Raw genomic sequence first — 12,192 nt, 5'->3', positions numbered from 1 at the left:
GTACGCGTAACCTAATATATATTTTTTTTACATTAAAAGATCGCCGTCTTCCTCGTCGCACTTACGACATTTGCATATGTTATCTTTGTTAAACTCACGGAAGGAATATAATGAACCGGTCACCCGTCCAAGTGCTGACCGCTGCCCGCGTGGCTTACCTTCGGTGATCGAACGACAACCTTTACCGTTTGACGAGTTTTTATTCTGCAATTGTTTACAATTAATCGACAAAAAAAATTGTTTTCTTAATTATCTAGTACTTAAAGCTATGAATCTACATTATACGGGTCTGTGCATGTTTCCGAATACCTGCACGAAAAACAAATCGGTTCGGTGGTTGCTATGGATTTCAAAAAAAAACAAAAAGTGTTGGGGGGCAACGGCACGCGGTGTTCCCAAGCGGTCACCCATCCAAGTACTGACCGCGCCCGACGTTGCTTAACTTCGGTGATCGGACGAGAACCGGTGCTTTTCAACGTGGTATGGCCGTTGCCGTGGTGTTTAGGTGTGATCGTTGGTGTAAAATATATTGCTTTTAACATTCCGATGCACGAATATGAACATCAAAACGCGATGCGTTTCGTTTCCGTATGCACTTACCCTCTGACGACCGACGTCGGACCGAACTAACGGGAAATCCCACAACAACCACCACGTCACGCTCTAACGACAAGAGAGACTACTAGACGGACTGGCGATCTCCCGCGTCGCACATTTTTCGACCGCCGGCGGCGGTGGAAAATCCAGAATTTCACCCCACCTACCGCGCTGCTTGCTCCGACGACGACGAGATTCCCACATTTGGATCGACCGAAATATGTAAGTAATATCAGGAAGTTCCGATTTTCGAGAGGAGACCTGTGTTTCTATTTACCTATCTATAATAATTATCGTTATAATCATCATATCATTATTATTATTATTAACATTATTATTTATTACCATTATTATTATTATTATTATTATTTATCGTCCCTCGGATTCGGCGATCTTCGAAAATCCAAGTTGGACCGTTAGACATTCGAACGCGGTGTGCGTGGCTGACGAGTTGTTATTTTTGGCGTTTTTTCTTCGATCTTCACCCCGACTTCGGACGACGCAGGTCGGACACGAAATTACGAAGAGAGAAAGACGGAAGAAAGGAAGAAAACCTGAAGATCCGTCGAAGAAAATATCGGAAAACTCGTAGGTGCGGCATCGGTCGGACGATGAAGACCGTCTCCTTTCGGATGATCCTCTCGACGGACTTTCGGCCGTCCCGAAGGGTCCGGACGGCAACGGGACCCGTCGTCGACTCGTCCCGTTTCAACTTCCGCCGAAAACGATCGACCTGAACGTCGGAGAGGCGGTTCGCGGCATCCTGTTGTCGGAATTGCCTCGGTTCGAACACCAGGTCCTTTCTGTGCTTCGACCGTTTCGGAAGCGTTTGGCGACGCGAAGATGTCGTAAAATCGAGAAGGTGGCGCGGTATTCCGGGAAGAGATGGACCAATATTTCGGCGAACGAAATATGGATTCCCGGAATCGACGCGTCTACCCCGCACCGCCGACGTAAACCGTCGGTCCCGAATCGAAACCGTGACGACCCGGATTTAGGGCTGGTGGTTGGAGGGGCGTGTACCTGATTCGAAACCCACCGACGTTCCGAGACGAACTTCGCTATCTCCAGGGAAACTTCGGAAACCGAGTTCGGCCAGCTTGATCACACGGTGGCGATGGTGATCGAGGAAAGAGGACGATGCCATCACGCGGGCAACGATTCCGAGGCCTGCAATTTCTTCGACGGCGGACGCGGTGCGCGTTCAGTCTTCCGTCCGCAGTGGCGACTATTTTATAAAGACTTAGAAAATTTTTTTGTTCAATTCTCGTTCACGAGGTGCTCGAAGTGTACGTGTGTGAGCAAGTGTTTTTTCAATAATTATTATTAACTTTTAACGTTTTAACGTGAAAGATGGCCGACGTCGAAAATCAAACAGCATCATCGGTCACCACCGGTTCCGCTGCCACCCCTCAATCCCACGCGAAGAAAGAGAAAAAAGCGAAAAATCCCAGGGCGAAACCGTCCCATCCTCCGACATCCGAGATGGTAAACAACGCCATCAAGGGACTCAAGGAACGCGGAGGATCGTCTCTTCAGGCCATCAAGAAGTTCGTCGCCGCAAATTACAAAGTCGACGCCGAAAAGGTCGCCCCTTTCATCAAGAAATATCTGAAAGGCGCCGTGGCGTCGGGATCTCTGGTTCAGACGAAAGGTAAGGGCGCGTCGGGTTCGTTCAAGCTCGCCTCGTCCACCTCCGGTGGTGCCAAAGTCGCCTCCGCCTCCGACAAGAGGAAACCCGCTTCGTCCGCCGCATCCAAGACGAAAAAATCATCCGCCAAACGTACCGCCGTCGCGACGACTTCCGACAAGGCTTCCTCGAAGACAGCCAAAAAACAAGCCTCCCCCAAAGCGAAGAAGACTGCTGCCGAAAAGAAGAGCGCCGTCGCTGCCTCCGCCGCCGCAGCGAAAGCCAAGAAATCGGCCGCCTCCTCGGCAGAAAAGAAAACTAGAGCCGCCCCGAAACCCCGATCGCCTTCCAAAGCGAAGAAATCTAACAAGGCTGGTCCGACTAAAAAACCCAAAGCACCCAAACCCAAGACAGCCAAAGCCATTCCTGTCAAGGTGAAAAAGGCCGCTTCGCCGAAGAGGAAAAAGTGAGAAACGTGGATGGATACTCGACTCATGTTCGTTCGGCTGTGCCTCGTTCCGACGTCATCATCGTACTACCGGCAACGGGGCACGCACAAATGGCCCTTTTCAGGGCCACACGATAATCTACGACGAAAAAAAGAAATAAAACTATCCTTACGGCGAAACCAAATAAAATAGATAGCATCAGCTGGCAGGTAGGTGATGACAGGATGCAATAAAATTTTACGAACGACCGCAACCCAACCCGAATCGAGAGGACCGACCGATTATTGACATTTTTATTTTATTCATTTCCGGTTGAAGGGCGATATATTTTTTTTTTTGCCTGTAAAGTTTGAGGTTCTGAAAAGAACCGATTTTTTTGTTATAAAATTCGTGTTTCGTGTTGTTCTTCCGAAACACGATGTGGAAAAATTTAAGCGCGTTCACCCCGAATACGTCTGGCAAGTTGGATGTCCTTTGGCATGATGGTTACACGTTTGGCGTGGATGGCGCACAAATTCGTGTCCTCGAACAGACCGACCAAGTAAGCTTCGCTCGCTTCCTGGAGGGCCATCACGGCGGAGCTTTGGAAGCGCAAATCGGTTTTGAAATCCTGAGCGATCTCCCTCACCAAACGTTGAAAGGGAAGCTTGCGGATGAGCAACTCGGTACTTTTCTGGTAACGACGGATCTCACGCAGAGCCACGGTACCAGGTCTGTAACGGTGGGGCTTCTTGACGCCGCCAGTGGCGGGAGCGCTTTTCCTGGCCGCTTTGGTAGCCAGTTGTTTCCTGGGGGCTTTTCCTCCGGTGGACTTGCGTGCGGTCTGCTTGGTCCTGGCCATTTCGAATGAAACGAATGAAAAACAAAACTGACAATTATTAAAATCGACTCTGACGATCGTTAGACGTGCACGCGTCGAAAGGTAAACGGGTACTAAAAATTCCGCCATATTAAATTGTACTTTTATACGTGAACAAAGTCAACGGCTGACTTCGTCGATTGGTCGATGGTGAACCGTTGAATCTATATAAGGCTCCGTTAGTTGAAATTTTGCGGTAGTTGACTTCCTAGGGACGAGGTGTGCAGGTATTTTGTGTCAGTTGAAATAATCTGAAAAGATGACCGGTCGCGGTAAAGGAGGCAAAGGATTGGGAAAAGGAGGAGCGAAGCGTCATCGCAAAGTCCTGCGTGACAACATCCAGGGCATCACGAAACCCGCTATCAGAAGATTGGCTCGTCGTGGCGGCGTGAAACGTATTTCCGGTTTGATCTACGAAGAAACTCGCGGAGTCCTGAAAGTGTTCTTGGAAAATGTCATCCGAGATGCCGTCACCTACACGGAACACGCCAAACGTAAAACCGTGACAGCGATGGACGTCGTCTACGCTTTGAAACGTCAAGGACGCACCCTCTACGGTTTCGGAGGTTAATTTCCTGGCGCTCTTCACCGTTCGAGAAAACCAGAATAAAATACGAAATACAAAATCGGTTCTTTTCAGAACCACAAAATAAAAATAAGAGGAAAAAAAAGAAACATGATGTTCTTTCGAGAAACAACGGACAATTATTACTAACTGACTACCTGATAAATGTACCAAGATCGTAAACACCCCTTGCTTTCCTTTTGGCATTGCAGTCGTAAATGATAATAATACAAAAAGAAAAGATGCATCGGTCATTTTACGAAAAAAAAAAGCTATAGTGGCCCTGAGAAGGGCCGATATTTTGAGTTTTCGCCACGGAGATGGATCGATCGTTCGTTTAAGGTTTCTTCTCGGTTTTTTTGGGTAAAAGTACGGCCTGAATGTTGGGTAAGACACCGCCTTGGGCGATCGTAACTCCGGACAGGAGTTTGTTCAATTCCTCGTCGTTTCTGATGGCCAGCTGCAGATGACGCGGTATAATACGTGTCTTCTTGTTGTCACGGGCAGCGTTTCCTGCCAATTCTAGAACTTCGGCGGCTAAGTACTCCATGACGGCGGCCAAATAGACGGGAGCTCCCGCACCGACGCGTTCCGCGTAATTTCCTTTTCTGAGAAGACGATGTATCCTACCCACCGGAAACTGGAGACCGGCACGGCTCGAACGGGATTTCGCTTTTCCCTTCACTTTACCTCCTTTACCGCGACCTGACATTTTAAGTTCGTTCGTTAGACACCACGAGAAGTAATAAAACTGACGGACGGGACTCGTCGATTGTAAAAGCTGGTAGCTGTGCTTCGAATTTATAGCCTCCGTGATAGGAGAATAGGACGTGACGATTGGTGGGAGCCCGTTTTCAGGTGGGGTTCTGGTGAACACACTACCTATCAGAAAGGTGGTGGTGCAAAGTTAACGCACGCACACGAGTCAGAGCAGTTCGCGAGTTTGTTGAATCGAATTGAATTGAAAAATGCCGCCGAAGACAAGTGGTAAGGCAGCCAAGAAGGCCGGGAAAGCTCAGAAGAACATTTCCAAGAGCGACAAAAAAAAGAAGCGCAGGAGGAAGGAGAGCTATGCCATCTACATCTACAAGGTGTTGAAACAAGTCCATCCCGACACCGGTATCTCTAGTAAGGCTATGAGCATAATGAACAGTTTCGTGAACGACATCTTCGAACGTATCGCCGCTGAAGCTTCCCGTCTGGCACACTACAACAAACGTTCGACGATCACCAGCAGAGAAATTCAAACTGCCGTGCGTCTGTTGTTGCCCGGTGAGTTGGCCAAGCACGCCGTCTCCGAAGGTACCAAAGCCGTCACCAAGTACACCAGTTCGAAATAGATGTTTTTCGTTTTCGACACATTTATAAACGGTTCTTTTCAGAACCACAAAAACTCTCGAACAAAAAAGAAAAAGACGTGAAACAGCGATTTTTAATTAACTTTTATTATGTCATTATTATTATTATTAGGTTTCATGCATTATCGGTATTTTGCACCCATGCCTATCCAACTTGTAGTTATGTGGTTATTGTATTCGAAATAATTTAGTTGATTGAGGTTATGTTATGAATAAATTTCTATTTTGCCAGAATACAACTCTTCGGAAGAAGAAATCAAATAAACAATCGTACATCTGCTGAACAACCTAGTTGATGGTTGATGGATTTGCATTACCCAGCATATAGCCTAAATGTTCATCTTTAGTGAAATTAAAATTACTTAGCTTTTTTAAGAAAGAAAAAATTAGAACGAATTCTCATCGAAAAAACCGCGATTCCTACAAATGATACAGATGGTTTTGTAGTCGCGTATGTTATTGAATACAATGAGCCGACATTTTTCCGACTCTTTGTTTCATCGAAAACGTTGTTGACATTAGCAAGGAACGTTAAGGATTCCCTGAAACAGACAATTTCACTGTTTTGGAATAGCAGTATGTGCAAATGAGAGGACAGAAGACTTTGAAAAAAGGAGTGAACAAAACTGTACTTTAGTACAGAATGTTATGTTTATTTTAATTTCAATTGTTCCTGTTTTAATGAGATTTTTTATGTTCCTAAATCATTTTCTATTTTTTTTTTCATTAGAGAAGAGTTATTGTCGAGTTATTATCTCTACCTAGCATAAAAATTAAAATACTTTGCAACATTACGTTATTATACATTGCATATCTGACATAAAATACTTGCAAAAATTACTTAGCTAATTAATATTACGCATGACAACTCACATTATTTACTTTGCAAAACATTATAGAATACATAACAGATAATTGTGACCCTGTGTATTGTTCATTGGAATTAAAATAAAAAAAACGTGATTTCGTCAATCGCCGTTATTTGCGACTTCAGGCAACTGTCGCTAAGAGCTATTTTTGTTTCTCCGTTCAATTTCCCGATAAAATCGTCGACTTAGTTATTAACTAAGTTCTTCAGTTAGGTGGTATCAACAATACCACAATAGCCATGTTGCCGGAGTTTTTTGATAAAAGACTTGCTAGTTGGAATACAGAAAATATTTACCAAACACCTATTCACGATAATAAACCGGGGCACTATTGTGGGTTTTCGGTTGGTTTTATATTATATTAGGTACTCACCCTTCGTAACGTGTCTCCACGAAAAAACGTCACTTTCACACTAACCACCTTTCGTTTTAACTCTCGCGACGATAACTGAAATGTTGACGCGCGCCGGACAGATTCACGGACATACAACCACCCACCCACCCCGCGCCCCGGTTTCCGTCTGGACTGGTTCTGTCGTCCGAGTGAGTGCCAAAAATTAGCGTTCGTCTATTAAATGATTGTCGGATGATGATTATTGACGGACACTTTTATCGCACCCGATCACACTTTAGTTACTACCTACGTTTAGTATCGACGACGCATCGTTTCGATTATTGAAATTCGAATTGAATTTTTTTTTTTTCTAGTTTTCGACGTAGATTCGCGTGACACAAATATTATGAGCCTTTTTGGATCGATTTCGTGTGCATCACGCCATTTCTACGGGCGAACGTGAATGTGTGATGTTGACGTGATGGAAGCAACGTTTAGGCAATCCGCATTACGTATTACTATCAATTATATTTTAAACGAATGAAAACTTCAATTCAGAAGTGTGATAATCCCGATCCATTCAAGTTTTGTTAATTTTAGATTAAAAATGCGTGAGTATTGTACTATTGCTAACGATGCCAAAACATCGCATATTCAATGTAAAAAGAACAAGAGCAACGGGCCATTAAGTTAATTTAAAAATAACTCGTACCGGATAAGTCGAATACGTATCCAGGGAAAATTTATTAATTTTAAAATTGACCGGCGGAAACAGGTTCTCGCCTCCCACCACTTTTGTGTAGCGGCCGCCAAATCAATTTTGTTTTTATATAATTGATTCAAAAAATTGAAATTCACGCATAGTTATCTGTGCCTGAAGTGGGTCATTTTCATTGCATTGTTAGTAAGATCGAAACCATAGAAACCATACAAAACGCATACGACTATTTCTGTTTTTCATTTCACGCACTGTTTTTTATTAGTTACCTAGCAACATGGTCACTGCATTGAAACTTCAGAGTTCCTTCAAAAATTTGAATTTTTAATTTCAATTTTTTGAATCAATGATTTAATATAAAAATAACTATTGTGGAAAACAGCAAAAAATAAAATAATACCACTAATTGGCGGCTGGTCAGGATAGACCTAACGTTCGAAATTTAGAAAAATATTTTTTTTATTTTAATACTGTTACTTTTCTAATGAAGTGCGAAATAAGTTGTGCCCCATAGCTATCTTTTTTATTTTTCACTACGACAATTACAAAGTGTTGATATTCACAACTTTTCGTGAGCACTTCGATAGAAATGAACAAGAACGCAGGAAAATTCCACACCGAATATTAATATTCTGTCTTGGCCCATGTTTACTTTTATCTACCGCAAAACAAAATGTTCGGATTTGTCAGGGGTATTCTGATTTAAAAAAAGAAGAACATTTGACGAATATTTTAAGTCTCAAACGTTTGGAAAATAATGCAACAACAATTCATAGACTACAAAAAAGCCTATGATTCAGTACCACATTCATGGTTAATTAAAATTCTTAAAATTTATAAAATTAATATTAAATTAAATCACCTTCTTTATATGGATGACATAAAACTTAACAATAACTGAAAATCAATCAATATGTCGTGGTCATTACGAAAATTTAGAATATATAACTAAAGAAGGAGAAATCATTAAAAATTTAAATAAAGGAGAATTTTATAAATATTTAGGTATTAATCAATCAAATCAAATTAAATCTATTCTTTTGGTGTTATAAAATGGTCCAAAACTAATTTAAAGAATATAAATATTCAAACTAGAGTTCTCTTTACAAAATTTTGTAAACATCACCCCAAATCTGCTGTTGAAAGATTTAATTTACCACGCGAAAATGGTGGTAGGGGTTTTTCAAATCTAGAAATTCTACAACACAATCAAATTGCTTCACTAAAAAATTATTTTCTCAATAGAGCTCGTGATATGACACTATAGCAAATATAAAACAAAAGTCTTTACATGGGAGATATTTTAAAGAGCTGAGGGTTTTATATTTGCAATACAAGATCTTGCACCGTTTTGGCTCACAGCGAATATAAAAAACGTCATGATATATTCGCAAAAATTATACACATGAATTTAGCAGTTAAATTCAATTTATTAAAGGATACACAACCACATTACATTTATAAACCAGAAAGTTGTTTAGAAAATGACAATTACAAATTATATTTTGATCGCACAGTTTTAACTGACATTCACATTCAGCATAACAGACCAGACATTATTATTTTAAATAAACAACAAAAGCAAGCATATCTTTTAGATATAGCTGTTCCAAATTCACACAATATAACACAGACATATAATACAAAAATTAATAAATATATTATTATAATTTCAGCAACAGGAATAGTACCGCAATCTCTTTTTAAAAATTTAAAAATTTTGGACTTAGAGAACACATAAAACACAAAAAAGTCAAAATGTGGAGGCGAGACGCCGGTAATTATGTTGATAAGCACTGCACTACTGCCGCCGGGTGGAGGTGGGATACGAAAAGAAGATGCTCTCACTGCTCTCACTCACAATAAGTTCGGAAAAACCGAATTTTATTATCGTATTTAATTGACGTCACAGTTACTTTGGCGAAACAGGAGCTCGCTTTTCGAAGGCATGATGAAAAAGACAGACGAATCAATTTGATATATAAAACCTAACAGGAACGGCTGGTCCATGAGGTCATTTGGGTAATGACCCCCTAAAAAATAAAGGTTTTACCCAACACCAGCCGCGACTGCAATGTACACAAGACTATGACTGCTACATATTATGTTATTTCAACCAAATCAGAAGTACAATAATTTTGAAAAGTAAGTGCAATGTATACTTCTAAATCTATCTAAATTTATTAATATGTAATTTTTTTCAAAACTATCGATCTTTCTTTGAAACATTTTCAATTCACAATTCACTGTTGGAAGCGCTGTACTTTTTAGTATAAATACGTATACGAAAAATTAAAATAATAGTTGAATTAACACATCGTTAAATGTTACGAGGAACATAGTTTTTTGGATTACACAGCAAAATCTTGGAATTTCAGTCCGATATTACTCCATTGAGTCTTTGGACTCACAAATAAATACCTCGAAAAGCCGACAAACATCTGTCTAGAACTTTTCTAGTAACCAGAGGGTATCGTAAACGACCCGTGTTTAGACCTCTTTCGTGAAAGTGACCGACCGCCGGCGCCGCTCGATTTCGTCATAAATCTCAGCCGTACCCCCCACGATAATTGACAAGTCTGTCATACAGCCCTACCATTTAAAACCTTTATTCTCTTCGTTTTAAAAATAGTTTCGCATGGTTTTTCTCTCTTCTCGTTTTACAATGGTCCAGTGACTAATAAATGAGTGTTGTGTTATGAGTTTGTTCGAGCTCAAAAAAACGTGGTTCGAAATTGTTTAACGTTTAACGAATGGTAAGTTATTCTAGTTTTTATGTTGGTCTTAACGTGTTAGGGGCCAAGAATACAACATTGTCTGTCCATTATAACATAGAACTGATATGTTGAATTCAGATCTCTAATTATTTAAAAACCAAAAAAATAAAGCAGCAGTCAAAGTGGCATGTACGCGTAACCTAATATATATTTTTTTTACATTAAAAGATCGCCGTCTTCCTCGTCGCACTTACGACATTTGCATATGTTATCTTTGTTAAACTCACGGAAGGAATATAATGAACCGGTCACCCGTCCAAGTGCTGACCGCTGCCCGCGTGGCTTACCTTCGGTGATCGAACGACAACCTTTACCGTTTGACGAGTTTTTATTCTGCAATTGTTTACAATTAATCGACAAAAAAAATTGTTTTCTTAATTATCTAGTACTTAAAGCTATGAATCTACATTATACGGGTCTGTGCATGTTTCCGAATACCTGCACGAAAAACAAATCGGTTCGGTGGTTGCTATGGATTTCAAAAAAAAACAAAAAGTGTTGGGGGGCAACGGCACGCGGTGTTCCCAAGCGGTCACCCATCCAAGTACTGACCGCGCCCGACGTTGCTTAACTTCGGTGATCGGACGAGAACCGGTGCTTTTCAACGTGGTATGGCCGTTGCCGTGGTGTTTAGGTGTGATCGTTGGTGTAAAATATATTGCTTTTAACATTCCGATGCACGAATATGAACATCAAAACGCGATGCGTTTCGTTTCCGTATGCACTTACCCCTCTGACGACCGACGTCGGACCGAACTAACGGGAAATCCCACAACAACCACCACGTCACGCTCTAACGACAAGAGAGACTACTAGACGGACTGGCGATCTCCCGCGTCGCACATTTTTCGACCGCCGGCGGCGGTGGAAAATCCAGAATTTCACCCCACCTACCGCGCTGCTTGCTCCGACGACGACGAGATTCCCACATTTGGATCGACCGAAATATGTAAGTAATATCAGGAAGTTCCGATTTTCGAGAGGAGACCTGTGTTTCTATTTACCTATCTATAATAATTATCGTTATAATCATCATATCATTATTATTATTATTAACATTATTATTTATTACCATTATTATTATTATTATTATTATTTATCGTCCCTCGGATTCGGCGATCTTCGAAAATCCAAGTTGGACCGTTAGACATTCGAACGCGGTGTGCGTGGCTGACGAGTTGTTATTTTTGGCGTTTTTTCTTCGATCTTCACCCCGACTTCGGACGACGCAGGTCGGACACGGAAATTACGAAGAGAGAAAGACGGAAGAAAGGAAGAAAACCTGAAGATCCGTCGAAGAAAATATCGGAAAACTCGTAGGTGCGGCATCGGTCGGACGATGAAGACCGTCTCCTTTCGGATGATCCTCTCGACGGACTTTCGGCCGTCCCGAAGGGTCCGGACGGCAACGGGACCCGTCGTCGACTCGTCCCGTTTCAACTTCCGCCGAAAACGATCGACCTGAACGTCGGAGAGGCGGTTCGCGGCATCCTGTTGTCGGAATTGCCTCGGTTCGAACACCAGGTCCTTTCTGTGCTTCGACCGTTTCGGAAGCGTTTGGCGACGCGAAGATGTCGTAAAATCGAGAAGGTGGCGCGGTATTCCGGGAAGAGATGGACCAATATTTCGGCGAACGAAATATGGATTCCCGGAATCGACGCGTCTACCCCGCACCGCCGACGTAAACCGTCGGTCCCGAATCGAAACCGTGACGACCCGGATTTAGGGCTGGTGGTTGGAGGGGCGTGTACCTGATTCGAAACCCACCGACGTTCCGAGACGAACTTCGCTATCTCCAGGGAAACTTCGGAAACCGAGTTCGGCCAGCTTGATCACACGGTGGCGATGGTGATCGAGGAAAGAGGACGATGCCATCACGCGGGCAACGATTCCGAGGCCTGCAATTTCTTCGACGGCGGACGCGGTGCGCGTTCAGTCTTCCGTCCGCAGTGGCGACTATTTTATAAAGACTTAGAAAATTTTTTTGTTCAATTCTCGTTCACGAGGTGCTCGAAGTGTACGTGTGTGAGCAAGTG

At 42.4% G+C, this 12,192-nt stretch overlaps 2 non-coding genes across 2 annotated transcripts; both read right to left on the bottom strand.

Annotated features, from left to right (window-relative positions):
• Window positions 1-374: 374 nt before the first annotated feature.
• On the bottom strand, window positions 375-494 carry LOC138141090 (5S ribosomal RNA). The gene has a single exon (XR_011162981.1). It is a non-coding gene; the product is annotated as a 5S ribosomal RNA (ribosomal RNA).
• A 10,165-nt stretch (window positions 495-10,659) lies between these two features.
• On the bottom strand, window positions 10,660-10,779 carry LOC138141089 (5S ribosomal RNA). Its single transcript, XR_011162980.1, has one exon. It is a non-coding gene; the product is annotated as a 5S ribosomal RNA (ribosomal RNA).
• Between the last annotated feature and the right edge of the window lie 1,413 nt (window positions 10,780-12,192).

This window comes from Tenebrio molitor, unplaced genomic scaffold, assembly GCF_963966145.1.
Source record: "Tenebrio molitor unplaced genomic scaffold, icTenMoli1.1 SCAFFOLD_893, whole genome shotgun sequence".
Classification (NCBI taxonomy): domain Eukaryota; kingdom Metazoa; phylum Arthropoda; class Insecta; order Coleoptera; family Tenebrionidae; genus Tenebrio; species Tenebrio molitor.
The sequence above is the reverse complement of the archived record's forward strand: the minus strand, read 5'-3'. Positions and strand labels throughout refer to the sequence as shown.